Source organism: Poecilia formosa, unplaced genomic scaffold, assembly GCF_000485575.1.
Source record: "Poecilia formosa unplaced genomic scaffold, Poecilia_formosa-5.1.2 Scaffold460, whole genome shotgun sequence".
Lineage (NCBI taxonomy): Eukaryota > Metazoa > Chordata > Actinopteri > Cyprinodontiformes > Poeciliidae > Poecilia > Poecilia formosa.
This window is the reverse complement of record NW_006800399.1, coordinates 348,946-364,126: the sequence shown is the minus strand read 5'-3', so window position 1 is coordinate 364,126 and position 15,181 is coordinate 348,946. Positions and strand designations below refer to the sequence as shown.

Here is a 15,181-nt window from a genome sequence, read left to right as displayed (position 1 = left end):
GACAGTTTGCGATAGAGGTTGACAGATGGCTACCAAAGTCTTTTCGTTTTAGAGAGAATGTAATAAAGGTGAATCGATTGCAAAAAAAAAAAACAACCAAATTGGCCTCTTGCTGATAAGAAATACTCAAGATAAAGTAAAGTCAGATTTTTTTTTTGAACGGCAGCCTTTTAAATATAATACAAGAGAATATAAGGGACGTTCAGCAGCCAGGTTTATTCATGACTCTGTCCCCTGCAGTCCTTTGGGTTTTCTTACTGTTCCACAGACAAATGGCTGTCACTGAAACCTCTTTAGTCTCATCTTATTCAGACAAGCTGCCAATGGGTGATCTTGAAAAGCTGGAGAGAGAACTATGGCTAAAAATCTGAGATCATTTTCCCTTAAGTCTTAAATGATTGTAGCTCACAGAGCAACCCTCTAGCATCACGTGGTGATTATTCATTCGCTGGTCCATTTCTCTCCTGGCTGACGCTGCTCCCAGCCCAGGCATATTAATCAACTGCAACTCTAATTGACTGATTAAGTCATGTCTCCTAGAGCCAAAATGGCTGACCGACTCATTAAACCATGACATATATATTCTGGGAGCAAAATGGCTGATTGCGAACTAATTTTACTGACCTTTATGGACACCATAACAGTTTTTTCCTCTGTTCTTGTGGTTTAATGTTATGGTAATAAGGAGCAGGTGTGTTCAGGCATTTGGAAAGGGAGTAGATGCTTTTTTTCCATATTTTGTCACTTTACAACCACAAAGTTGATACATCTCCATAAAGTAGTGCAAAATGTGAAATAAAAAAAAGAATACACACAAACTGTAGTATATATCATGCAGATGCTAATATTAAAGTATAGTGATTAGCACTTAGGACTAATAGACTATTGTCAGATGATCTAATGCAGGGGTGTCCAAAGTTGGTCCTCGAGGGCCGGCATCCTGCATGTTTTAGTACTCTCCCTGGTTTTACACACCTGCATCAAATGATGTCTCATTAGAGGGCCTAAGGAGAACATTGACTTGCTGAGGAGGTTATTACTACCACCATGGAGAGAACTAAAACATGCAGGATCCCGGCCCTTGAGGACTGACTTTGGACATCACTCATTTAATGGTATGGCCCAGGAAGGATTATGGTTACATTTAAAATGCATGAAACAGAGAAATTATGCAAAAAGTGATTTGTATTCAAGTTTGAGAAGTTATTTTCAATAAAAATAAAAATATCTGTTACCAATTAATTAACTGGTTCAATAATTGAATACAGACTTCAAGAGATTGATGATCAGATAGTCCAAAAATGTCCATATACTAATATTGACCCGAGTAGAAGTCCAGTTGAGTTAAACCATCAATCAGTTCAGGAGTCAAAGACTTGATCAAGTCTTTAGCAGTCTTTCCTGTTCGAGCCTCTTACCATACAGAAGACAGTTCAAAGGCTCTACCTCCAAGTTGTCTTTTACTTTTTTAGTATTAGGCAATATCAAAGTCATTAATACCATTATAGTTTTTTTTTTATAAATAAAAAAAAACATTAGTATATATTGACAATCTGCAGGTATATGATTCACTTAATTGTTTGCCATAATATAAATAGAGAGAGAGATGGTGTGCCCTGAGGTCTGAAATTTTTCACAAAAGGCTGAAAATGGATGGCTGGGAGCCTGACTTCACTCTGTGACATCAGTACGCTCTGAAGAATGGTGACAGAAAGCCGTCAGCCCTAGAGACATTTCTGAAAGATTTTATGGAAGCAGAAATTTGGTGAGATGTCATGACAAGAGTTTTGCACAAATGTTCTGTAAAAATTTTCAGGGGTTCAGAAATCCACTCTATTTATTGTTGTTTATTGTATTATTGTTTGTTGTTTAATGTTGTTTATTATTGTTGTTTATTGTTGAATGTTGATGTTTGTTTTTTTATTGTTTTTGCTTATTGTTGTTTACCGTTCTTTACTGTTATAGTTATTTGTTGTTGTTTATTGTTGTGTGTTTGTTGTTGGCTATTATTTTTAATTATTATAATTTTTAGTAGTAATGTGTGGCAGCACCAATGTGTGCAGCATGTATTGCTTCAGAACAAAAATGGCCGCTGGTGTTTTGTAATTAGTATTTTACCTGTTTGTTTCAGAGTAGCTTCTTGCCTGTGGGACACTCTGCCAGACACACAGACATAGAAGCAGCCATGCATTCAACACAGACAGGCAGTCACCCCGTCCCTCGGCTCCGATCCCACAGACTCACACCAAAACCCACACTGATCAATACTGAAAGACAGAGCGGTCAAGTAGCAATTCAGCCAAACGGCAAACAAATAGGCGGCCTGACCGCTGCACCTCCGGCAGCTGTGAGAAACATCACAACGCGGTATTAGCCAGTGCTGCTAATGAGCTATTATAGCATTGACCTTGGGGACAAACTCATTACCAAGTGACAATGGACGGCAGACAGAACCTAGGTTCATTATCATATTCATCAGCAGCCCCTTTATTGCAGCCCACTGGGGGTGCTGGTGTCTGTGTGTTTGGTGTGTGATTGAATGCACCAGATGTAGCACTGGAAATAATGAGACCATTACAGTCCTGTAAAGAGTTATTAGTTGCTTCAAAAATCTTCAGTCAGAATTTATATGTTTTAAAAGCCCAAAACGTTTGGGCAAGTCCATTTAACCTCATAGAATCTGGCTCTGGGAGAGAGGCTCATTACCGGTGGCCCACATCAGTTTGAGAATGGACAGTCCACAGTCATCCCATCTGTTCAGACTAATCAATCAAATACCCATTGATCAAACTCCTTCCTTCTCTACTCTCTCTCTTTTTCATTAGCTTCAGCAAGAAATTTAGAAACTTTTGATGCTCAGGTTGCCAGACAAACACAGGAGCAATCCGGGAGCACTTACCAAAAGTTTCAAAATGTTCATTAAAAAATTAACAGTAGTAATCTAGAGAAACAAGTGAATGAAAGCTAGGTAATGAGCAAAGAGAGGGCGGTGCAGACCTACAGTTGGTGTCCAGTGTTACAACCCCTCCCCAAGATCAATAAGGTAAATTTTGGCACTGGGTGTAACACAAAATCAGTAATCTAAACAGTTGATAGTCAGTAGCAAAAATAAAGTTTATTTTACAGTTTAGGTAAAATCTCAACCACAGGAAACAAAACACAGGGAAGCTTTAAGCTTCAGGGTCTCCAAGGCCAAAACAACAAACAAAACACCCCCTTTTAACTGTAAAATAAAAACCACTTTCTAAAGGATGTCGTGAAAACTGGCATAAGGGTGTGAGATCTTTCCAGGTACACGCAGAAAACGGAGCATAAAGGCCTGAGAAATAATACTAATCTTGCATATTGATTTAATGATGATTAAAAATGAATAAACATACATACATATATAATGGTTGGAATAATCTGTAATGTACATCTGAAATATATATTCTGTATTTGTGATCTGAATGACAGTAACAATTTGATTGTTGTGTGATGATTATTAAAGTGGTGTATGATGATTATTGATGATTAGAGACAGTAACAGCTTGAGTTACAGAATAGATAAATAATGAAGAATCATATTGAGAGTTATAAGTTGATACAATGACAAATTGTTTATGTTTTATACAGAATTATGTTTTATAATGAATTAAAGAAATGTGATGACTGAAGATTTGAGATCATGAGAAATGAAGACAGGTTCTGTTCTCGGACTGTGTCACAACCAGGTGGAGGCGCTGGGGAGGCTCAAAAAAGGAAGTGATGGCCAGATGGCCAGCAGAAAAAGGGAAGTACTGAAGAGAGTTGCTGCAATGAGTCACGAAAGAGATGATGGTTGGAAAAGGTTGGGGCTTTCCACCGACTCATCAGAATGTTCCAGAAGTCACGTAGACCTCTCTCATACACAACCATGGGCTGAGAGGGTTTAAAAACCAGCAGACAAGGGAAGAGACTGTTCTTTGTCCGCGGCGCCGAAGGAGAGCCAACAAGAGGATGCAGATTGAAGACCAGCAGAGGACCGCACCCTGGAACTGAGGGGAAGCTGAGACTTCACGCCGCTAAGAAGGGACAAGATCCATCTGCCCCCAGCCCTGGTTCCTGTTTCGACCTACACCTCTGTCTCAACCCAACGATCCCTATTGTACTGCAGCAGACTAGGAGAAAAGACAAAGGTCACTGATTGACGAAGATTCTATGCGTTTGAAAGACAATGGACAGTTCTGCTTTGCTTCTATTCTGAAAGAGGACTTTGCCACGTCAGGACAAAGACTCTGACCAAGGACATCTGAAGTTTTCTCCTGCCGGGATCAATTGCCATCTGGGTGTGAGTTGAACTGCCCCCCAAAAGCCTCGCTTAGTTAAACTAGTGACACAGGATAGGGATAGAAATGAAAATAGGTTGTGATTGATTTAAGTTGAATTTATTGTCCTACTACAAATTTGTAATCTCTGAAATTTAACCTGCTTGTCATGTATTCCTGCTAAAGTTTGCTTAATAAATTACATACCAAAAATTCCAATGAAACTTGTGGACATTGAGATTAATTGAGTTATCTGATCATTGTAGTTTCCCCTGATTACAGTAAAATTAGCTTACATGATTCTAGAGATGTGGTGGCATCGTACTTTCCTTTGGTGAGTGTAAAAATAATGACCCTGGGACTTATGTCTAAGTCACTAAATCTAATCTAGCCGTTAACAAGTGCTGTTATTTTAAGGAAAAGAGCTACCGTTAACAGGAGTGGTTGTTGAAGCTACGCAGCAGTGAGAGCTACTCTGCTGACTGTTTCTCAACTGAAAAGGGTCATAACTTCTGGATTGTAGGTAGTTAGAGCTAGACGCGTCTTTTCCGACACCAGTTTAAATAGAATATCTCATATAAACCGACGTTGGGGTAAGACCCGGGTTTAGAGATTTTCCGGACCTGTTAGATAGAGAACTGGTCAGTAGTCAGTCGAGCCATTGGTGAGATAAGGGCGGGGCTGACTATTGCGTAATGACAAACAAGGAGAACTGAAAGAAAATACAAAACCCGAACTCCCTGGCTTAANGAGGACTGGAGTTGGTGACCCCTGGTATAGAGCATCCTGTGAGTAACTTCTCAAGGAAGTTTAATCTTCATCAAAGTAGATATTCTACCATTGAGAAGGAAGCGCTTGCATTACTTTTGGCATTACAGCATTTTGAAGCTTACCTTGGCTTGTGTGTGGAACCCATAACTGTCTTCACAGACCATAACCCACTTGTCTTTCTTTCCAGGATGTACAATCAAAATCAAAGACTTATGCGGTGGGCTTTGGTCATTCAGGAGTACAACCTCAAGATCTGCCATTAAAAGGGGTCTGAGAATGTGTTGGCAGATGCTCAGTCACGTGCAGTTTGACCTTTTTTTATTTATTTATTTTTTACTTTGAGCATTCCAAACATTTTTGTTTGGATTTATAAGGGTGGGGGTGTTACATGCCTGCCAGGCTGTTTGCTTTTACTTTTCCCTCCCCCTTCTTTTGTTTGTCTCTTCACAGGTAGCAGGGAAGCTGCTACCTGATTGATCTCTCCAACCATGGGCCAATCAGCATCCAGGGAGGCCTTATATAAGCCTCCCTGGATGCTTATATAAGCATCCAGGGATGCTTAGGGTTAGGGTTAACCCTAGCCAGCCAGATTCTCCAACTGGCTGGCTACCTGACACATGTCTTGTTGTTGCTCTTTGTATAAGGGTTTGTGATGGGAGATGGAGGACTAGGTAAGTTCGGGGTGCCCTGTACATGTCATCACGTAGGTGTTTTTCTGTTAGATACACTAGGTAAGTAGGTGGGTGCTACCCATGTAAAGTTTTGGTGGAAAGATTTGTTAGATTAGGTAGGCAGGGATTTTTTTTCTATTTCTTTTTACTGTCTTCAGCATAGATGGTAGTTAGGCCCTATTTTGTTTTATTTTCTTTGATTTGGCACCACCTAACTGTCCCTTTCTCCCCGACAGTTTGCGATAGAGGTTGACAGATGGCTACCAAAGTCTTTTCGTTTTAGAGAGAATGTAATAAAGGTGAATCGATTGCAAAAAAAAAAAACAACCAAATTGGCCTCTTGCTGATAAGAAATACTCAAGATAAAGTAAAGTCAGATTTTTTTTTTGAACGGCAGCCTTTTAAATATAATACAAGAGAATATAAGGGACGTTCAGCAGCCAGGTTTATTCATGACTCTGTCCCCTGCAGTCCTTTGGGTTTTCTTACTGTTCCACAGACAAATGGCTGTCACTGAAACCTCTTTAGTCTCATCTTATTCAGACAAGCTGCCAATGGGTGATCTTGAAAAGCTGGAGAGAGAACTATGGCTAAAAATCTGAGATCATTTTCCCTTAAGTCTTAAATGATTGTAGCTCACAGAGCAACCCTCTAGTATCACGGAGTGATTATTCATTTGCCGGTCCATTTCTCTCCTGGCTGACGCTGCTCCCAGCCCAGGCATATTAATCAACTGCAACTCTAATTGACTGATTAAGTCATGTCTCCTAGAGCCAAAATGGCTGACCGACTCATTAAACCATGACATATATATTCTGGGAGCAAAATGGCTGATTGCGAACTAATTTTACTGACCTTTATGGACACCATAACAGTTTTTTCCTCTGTTCTTGTGGTTTAATGTTATGGTAATAAGGAGCAGGTGTGTTCAGGCATTTGGAAAGGGAGTAGATGCTTTTTTTCCATATTTTGTCACTTTACAACCACAAAGTTGATACATCTCCATAAAGTAGTGCAAAATGTGAAATAAAAAAAAGAATACACACAAACTGTAGTGTATATATCATGCAGATGCTAATATTAAAGTATAGTGATTAGCACTTAGGACTAATAGACTATTGTCAGATGATCTAATGCAGGGGTGTCCAAAGTTGGTCCTCGAGGGCCGGCATCCTGCATGTTTTAGTACTCTCCCTGGTTTTACACACCTGCATCAAATGATGTCTCATTAGAGGGCCTAAGGAGAACATTGACTTGCTGAGGAGGTTATTACTACCACCATGGAGAGAACTAAAACATGCAGGATCCCGGCCCTTGAGGACTGACTTTGGACATCACTCATTTAATGGTATGGCCCAGGAAGGATTATGGTTACATTTAAAATGCATGAAACAGAGAAATTATGCAAAAAGTGATTTGTATTCAAGTTTGAGAAGTTATTTTCAATAAAAATAAAAATATCTGTTACCAATTAATTAACTGGTTCAATAATTGAATACAGACTTCAAGAGATTGATGATCAGATAGTCCAAAAATGTCCATATACTAATATTGACCCGAGTAGAAGTCCAGTTGAGTTAAACCATCAATCAGTTTAAGAGTCAAAGACTTGATCAAGTCTTTAGCAGTCTTTCCTGTTCGAGCCTCTTACCATACAGAAGACAGTTCAAAGGCTCTACCTCCAAGTTGTCTTTTATCTTTTCAGTATTAGGCAATATCAAAGTCATTAATACCATTATAGTTTTTTTNTAGAGGTCAGTGACCATAACATCCAGCACTGTTCAGTTGCAGCACAAATTATAGTCTGACAGCAGACATGCTTGTCTTTCAGCTACTTATGTTTGAGAGACTGATATGAAAACCATGCAGAGCTTGTAGAGCACTTAGTGTCCATTACACTTCCAGTTCTAGTAGAATAACATTTTAAGTCAAAGCTCCAAGCAGCCTCGAGCGGCCCTCTCAGCTCAGCACGGCTCCGGCCTATTGGCCACCGCGTGGGTCCCAGCACTGCCTCCTGCCAGCCACCACGGACGCTCTTGTGTATTTCCCGCACCTGTCCACCAGAACGTATGCATCGATGAGTTCTGCAGCGCTCCTTGATGACTCACCAAAAATCTGGTGCAGATCGGCCGATGTAGCGAGGAGATATAGCTGATGGAATAACCTAGGTGGCGCAGTAGAGCTAAATACCAATTTAATGCTGCTGGGTTCTTTAGCGGTGAATAAAGGTCATACATATCCAGTTTCGTCCCAATTGGATGTTCCGTGTGTGATTTAGAGACAATCGTATGCATATGGCGAGGGACAGCAACTCGCCATTTTTCCACGCCCACACAGTTCAGCCAGCATTGACAGAGTTCATCATCATGTCATTTTGTCAGTTGGCACAGGATTATCCCCTTATAAATAATAGAGTAAAAGTAAGATATACAGCAGAAAAAACAGCTGACTTCCTTTCGGAAGTGGGCGGTGCTAAGGTGATGTCATCAGTTGACCATCTAAATGTGATGAGGGCTGGTCTGTAGAGAGACATAGGAAGTGTGATACAGCTGTGACCTTTGTAGAAGTTATCTCACCTTGATGTTTTATGGCGAATAGTCAAAGTTTGGCACTTAGCCACGCCTACGTGCTTTGATGTATGAAAATTCCTGTGATAACTTTTGACCTTCAATGTCTCAAGAGTGTGCTCAGTGAGTTTGAAGTCTGTATCTCGAAAGGTGTAGGGAGGAGTTCGATCAGATGCCATGTCTATAAAAAACAGTAAATGGCAGGTTTTGATCCAAAATGGCCTACTTCCTGTTGGCTTTGGACCATGGCTCCAAGAGACTTTTTGATACATCCTGACAAGATACACATGTGTACCAAGTTTCATAATTCTAGGTTAAAGCATGTCTTGGGGCTGATCCTTTAAAATATTCTAGGGGGCGCTATAGAGAAATTAGGCCACACCCACCAAATATTGTTATGGATTCCTGTCAGGGGGCCAATAAGAATCCATGCCAGTGAGTTTGGTGCAGCTCAGCTCAAAATTGTGGAATTCAGAGCCAAATGTATGGCAACGGCGTTACAATTCGCAACGCCGCCACGCCCACGTACTCCATCGAAAACAAACGGGGTTGGAATCCACAACACACCAACATGTCTTCTGTCTGTGGACACAGTTTCATATTGATTAGGTCAAAGGAGACTTCCAGTTGAGGCAGTGCCATGTGAGTGTAACAGAGAGAAAAGCTTGTGTCTGTCTGTGTGAGTTTTGATCAAAATGATTGTAGGGTTGTATGTGTTTATGAGAGTTTTGATCAATGCGTTTGTTTGGAGCCACCTAGTGGTGTGATTAGTGACTGCATGCAAAGGGTCCACCAGAATTCTGAGGAGCGCTGGTGGAGGTAGGCGAGAGAGACGCAGCTCTTCACTTCTTTTTTTACTTAGGGTCATATTTTTCTAGTTCAACAATTAACGAAGTACTGTAAGAATATTTAACATCTACAAATATAATTTGTAAAGTTTTTCTCGTGGTTGGGCTGGAAAAATGTGACCCTATGAGTGGGAGCTGGTGTTCCTGGCTGACCACTCAGTCACGACGCTAACCGTGTCTTTTATTTTTCAGCCTGTCGGACCACTTGCCTCCAGTCAAAGTCACATTGTGAAGAGTTTTTTTTATTCTGTATTGTACTAGGTGACCGACAACTAAACAAGAAGAGTTACATGAGGACGTGGGTCTGTGAGCTCCACAGCTGAACCATTACATTTATGATAAATGGCTCTTATAAAATTACGCGACATAGCCCCACACAGGCTGCTGTATATATTAGACAACAAAGAATCATCCAGGTATGCCTAAAAAATCTCAAACCAACAAGTTCGGACAGGACACGGGAGCCTCTGAGGCGGAAGCGAGCTCAGCTAACCTAGCTTGCTCAAATGCAACAATGGCGACTGCAGCAGATGATCAGAATGGCATCATGGAGGAATTACAATCAATGAAACAAGAATTGTTGAAGAAAATGGACTAAAAAGCTATACAAATGCAAACGGAGCTACGCAACGCCACTGATAAACTTAATAAAAGTCTGGACAAACTTGAGAGTCACACGTCTGAGCTGGAAAACGGAGTGACCGCTAACGCCGACACTATTGCGGCTATAGAGTCTGACTTGTCTGGGATGACAAAAGAGCTTACCCTGCTCAGAGCCCGGTGCGAGGATATGGAAGCTCGATCACGGCGTTGCAACGTTCGCATCACTGGAGTGAAAGAGGGGCGAGAGCAAGGGAAACATCCATCTGTTTATGTAGCCGGTATGCTGAAAGAAGCCCTTGGACTGGACAAGTTGCCGACTCTGGATAGAGTGCACCGGACCCTCCTACAAAGCCAGTACAAGATAATTTGCCACTAAGGGCGATTGTAGTTAAATGCCACTACTTCACGGAAAAAAGAATTACTTCTCCAAAAGGCAGCAGAGACTGGGTTGATAACAACCGCTGATGGTGACATCCGTGTCCTGCCAGACTTCACCCAAGCTGTGAGTAAACAACGCGCAGCTTTTACTGAAGTAAAGAAACTGCTTGGCAGCTGTGCTGGAGTCCGCTACGGCCTCAGGTAACCAGCAAGGTTAAGGATTACTACGGCGGATGGGCATGAAACGACCTTCAAGGATCCAAAGTGTGTGAAGGAGTTCGTTCTGAAGGAGTTACTGAGTGCTGAAGCGTCCCACTGAACATGGCTTTTCACAACGATGAGCTCGAAGAGAGCGTGTGCTGGAGTTATTAGAACTGGACGGTGCCGTTGCAAGACAATAACGAACATTAGTGCTGAACAATTGAATCTTACAGGTAATGCATGTCTTATAATACGTTTTCTTTATATAGGAAACAATCTGTAATAACTTCTAAGTTTTGGCTTTTTTTATACCTGCATTTTTATAATGGAGCCTTGTGATGCTATATTGAGAACATGTGCTATTATTGCTGTAGAAAATACATTACTTTGATTACAGTTTATATTTGGGTTCTGGTGTGGGCTAACGTGGTAAGCATTATATTGGTTTGTGTAGTATGGAGATACACTGTGTGAACCTGAAGGAAAACGTTCTCCTTTTGAGGCTATTCTTTTTTCTTTCTTATTTTCTTTTTTTCTTGCCGTTCTATTATTGGTGCTTTGTTAACTTTGTGTTCATTATTCCCCAATCCCCCTTGCCCTCCCTGCTCCTTTTTAACCTACCTATTCCCCTTATGTTGGATGTCTCCTTTGCTGAGTCCTGCCTATGTCCTCTGCAAATGATAAGGCACTAACCAACACCACTTTGGTGTGCTGGAATGTCAGAGGATTAAACCATCCAGTCAAACATAACAAAGTATTCTCTCATCTTCATAACTTACAAAGCCACATTGTTTATTTACAAGAAACCACATTGTTTATTTACAAGAAACCAATTTGCTAAATAAAGATCAGTGTAGACTTAGCAGAGGAGGCTTTACACAATTTTTTCACTCGGATTTCAACAGTAAGAGCAGAGGAGCAGCTATCTTAATACATAAAGATGTACAATATGAAGAGTCTAAAGCAATAAGGGACAAAAATGTCAGGTATGTCATCACACAAGGCAAATTATTTAATAGGCCTGTCATTGCCAATGTTTATGCACCTAACAGGGATAATGTGGATTTCTTTAGCAATCTTTTTTCCCTCTTATCGGATCTTGAGTCACACAATTTAATACTAGTTGGGGACCTGAATTGCACTTTTAACCCAACATTGGATCATTCCAGCCCAAAGTCTATTAAGCTTAGCAACTTAGCCCATTGTATTAATACGTTTCTTGAAACATACAGAATGGTGGATCCCTGGAGATTCAAATATCCATCATCCAAGCAATTCTCTTTTTTCTCCCCAGTACACCGAACCTACTTAAGGTTCGGTGTACTGATCAAAAGTTTCCTATTGATCAGAAACTTTTGCCCATGGTCACCCAAGTAGACTATGGCAGCATTGTTATATCAGATCATTCCCCAGTTATTCTGGGGTTGGGCTTTTCTGAAGACAAATTTCCCACCTTTTCGTGGCAACTTAATCCCAGACTACTGTCTGAACAAAGGTTTGTTGACTTTATCAATTAACAAATAGATATTTTTATTGAGTTGATTGAGTCGCCTGAGATAAGTAATGTTACACTTTGGGAAAGTCTAAAAGCATACCTGAGAGGTCAAGTGATATCTTACGTTGCTGGTGAAAATAAAAGGAGGACTAAACAGGCTTCAGAGCTTATTGAACAAATTAAAACGGTAGATCAACTACATTCAGCTACACCTTCCGATAATTTATACAGAGAAAGAATTCTACTTCAAACGGAATTTGATTCAGTCACGAATGTCAAAGCTATAGACATGCACCTGAGGTCTCATCTCACCTATTATGAGTCTGGGGATCGTGCCAGCAAAATGTTGTCCCATCAACTTAAACAGTCAACAGCTGCGTGTTTCATTACAGCAATAAAGGATGAGCATGGTAGTATATTTACTAACCAAAATGAGATTAATGCCCAGTTTAAGTAATTTTTTGAGAATCTGTATACTTCTGAAACTGATGACACTGCCTTGATCGAAGACCTGTTCAGCAATTTGTTATTGCCCATTTTAGATGACTCGGACAAATCTAAGTTGGAGGGCACTATTACTATATCAGAAATGACTCAGGCCATCACAAAAATGAAATCTGTAAAGGCGCCTGGCCCAGACGTGTTTCCCATAGAGTTCTTTAAAAAATTTGCACCAAAATTAGTCCCTCTACTTCTAAGAGTTTTTAGGGAGATATTGAACCAAAAGGCTCTAACTATGACACAAGCAGTTATTTCACTAATACTTAAAAAATCTAAAGACCCCATGCTCTGTGAATCATATCATCCAATTAGTTTGCTATGTTGTGATTATAAGATTTTGGCAAAGGTCCTTGCTGGTAGGCTCGAAGATGTTCTTCCCAAACTTGTTCACCCAGACCAGACAGGGTTTATAAGGGGCAGGGAGATATCCAGTAATTTGTGATGTCTCTTTAATGTAATCTATCAGCGCCATAATGTTGAACCTGAAGTAGTAATATCCCTTGATGCCCAAAAGGCATTTGATAGAATTTAATATAATTTTTTGTTTACTACACTCAAAAGATTTGGATTCGGCACCATCTTCTCCACTTGGATCACCAGCACAGCCCCACATGCGTCAGTACAAACAAATAAAGTCATGTCTAGTTTCTTTCCTCTTTCACGTCGTACTCGACAAGGATGCCCTCTTAGCTCCCTTTTGTTTGATATTGCTATTGAACCTCTGGCAATCATGATAAGGGACTCTGCTAATTTAGCTGGTGTGCAGAGAGGTGGGCACATTAACAAATTATCCCTATATGCTGATGACCTCCTTTTTCTGTCTAGACCCAGTACCACAATACATATTGCTTTAAATCTAATTGAAAAATTTGGGCAGGTATCTGGTTATAGATTAAATCTATCCAAAAGTGTTATATTCAAAATCAACAAAAAAGTGCGTCAAATGACCTTCCATAGTTTCCCCTTTACAGTCAGTAAAGATAGTTTTGATTATTTGAGCGTCTGTGTAACGTATGACTACAATTGCTTGTTTAACAAAAATTTCACTAAGGCATTGAATAAGGCTAGATTGGATATGGACAAGTGGTCAAAACTCCCTCTGTCTCTTGTAGGAAGAATAAACTCAGTCAAGATGACAATCATGCCAAGGTTCTTATACCTGTTTCAAACCATACCAGTCTTTATTCCTAAGAAGTTCTTCAAAGAAATAAACAAACATATCTGTGTTTATCTGGAATAAAAACATCCCGAGATTTAGAAAGGAATATCTGGAGAGACAGAGGGAGGATGGTGGACTATCCCTACCTAATTTTCTTTACTATTACTGGGCAACCAATATCCATAAGGTTTTGTATTGGTTTACAGATCAGTCAGATGCCGAATCTCCAGTTTGGGTCCACCTGTAACAACATTCCAGCAATCCAGTTTTGCTTAGTTCATTAATATGTAGCCCTTTACCATTGAGTAAATGTCATCAGACAAACAATCCAGTTGTTGGGGGCTCTAAGGATATGGTCCCAATTTAGGACTCACTTTCAAAGTAGAAATGCACTAACTGTATCTCCTGTGGGATGCAATGTTCAGTTCACCCAAGTGGCATGAGAGAGGCATAACTTGCATAAAGGACCTCTTTGAAAGTCAACAGCTGCGTGTTTCATTACAGCAATAAAGGAAAATTTATTTCCAAATTTATTTCTTTTGAACAGCTAAAAAGGGACTTTGGTGTACCTCGGGCTGACTTCTTCAGGTATCTCCAAGTATGTAGTTACGTGAAAGCTAATTTCTCATTAACGCTGCCTCGAGTAACGTGGATTGATGAATGTTTGGATATGAATCTGTCTGATAAGGGCTTAGTATCAGCTATATATGGCAAAATTCTGAACACTGCATCCCCATCACTTAGACATCTGAAAGAATCATGGGAAGAAGAGTTAGGGGAACTATTTACTGATACAGCCTGGCAGGCCGCAATTTCAAGAATCCACTCTTCTTCAATTTGCATTAGACTTGTCCCCTAATAAACTATCTAAAATGTATCCGGAAGTAGAGTCATAAGAGAAATATTGATTGAAGTGCTCCAACTGCTCTATTTGGGGTTGTCCCTCGACAACACCAATAACGCAGCAGGCCAATGCCATAGCTTTTGCTACACTACTTGCCAGACGCTTAATATTATTTAATTGGAAGAGAGCCGCTCTTCCGTCTCATAAGCAATGGATAGAAGATGTTATGTTTCATCTGAAGCTTGAGCATCTGAAACAATCAACGACTTCATTCAACAATACAACATCACCTGGCAGCCATTTCTTTTGTATTTTGAGACACTCTTCATGAGTATGTAGTCCGTCCTCCCCCCACTTCCTCCCCTCTTCACTAAATATGTGATGTTAGCACATGTTGTCATTTTGTTTTTGTTTAATTGTTATTACATGTCTAAAACAAATAAAAAGATGTATATAATAAGAATGATTAGGTCAAAGGGGTCAGATAGCAACTGTTCACAGTAAAACATGACACTTCCTGTTCTCAGGGGGCGTGGTCTAAGTGATGTCATCACTTGACCATTGGGTATTGTAGTGCATTCGATGATGATCAATCAGTGAAAGTTTGGTGCCTCTGTGCGTTTTTGTGTAAGAGTTATAATAGTTTACAGTTTCATGGCGAATAGGTGAACTTTGACCCCAGGAAACCCCCCTTTAGCAGGCACAAAAACGTAAACCTTTACAAACTTTTAATTTGCCATGCCTTATGAATGATCTGACCGAGTTTGAAGCCGATTGATCGAAATCCCTAGGATGAGTTTGATCAAATGCGAAGGCTGTAAACGGCCCGAAATGGGGTCAAAATCGGAACTTCATTC

At 40.3% G+C, this 15,181-nt stretch overlaps 2 long non-coding RNA genes across 2 annotated transcripts; both read left to right on the top strand.

Moving 5' to 3' along the window:
• The first annotated feature begins 1,959 nt into the window (after window positions 1-1,959).
• LOC107833809 (uncharacterized) lies at window positions 1,960-3,332 on the top strand. Its single transcript, XR_001659578.1, has 3 exons — window positions 1,960-1,971; window positions 2,137-2,146; window positions 3,251-3,332. It is a non-coding gene; the product is annotated as an uncharacterized LOC107833809 (long non-coding RNA).
• Window positions 3,333-8,792: 5,460 nt separating this feature from the next.
• LOC107833808 (uncharacterized) lies at window positions 8,793-14,824 on the top strand. The gene is made up of 2 exons (XR_001659577.1): window positions 8,793-8,904; window positions 14,795-14,824. It is a non-coding gene; the product is annotated as an uncharacterized LOC107833808 (long non-coding RNA).
• Window positions 14,825-15,181: the final 357 nt, after the last annotated feature.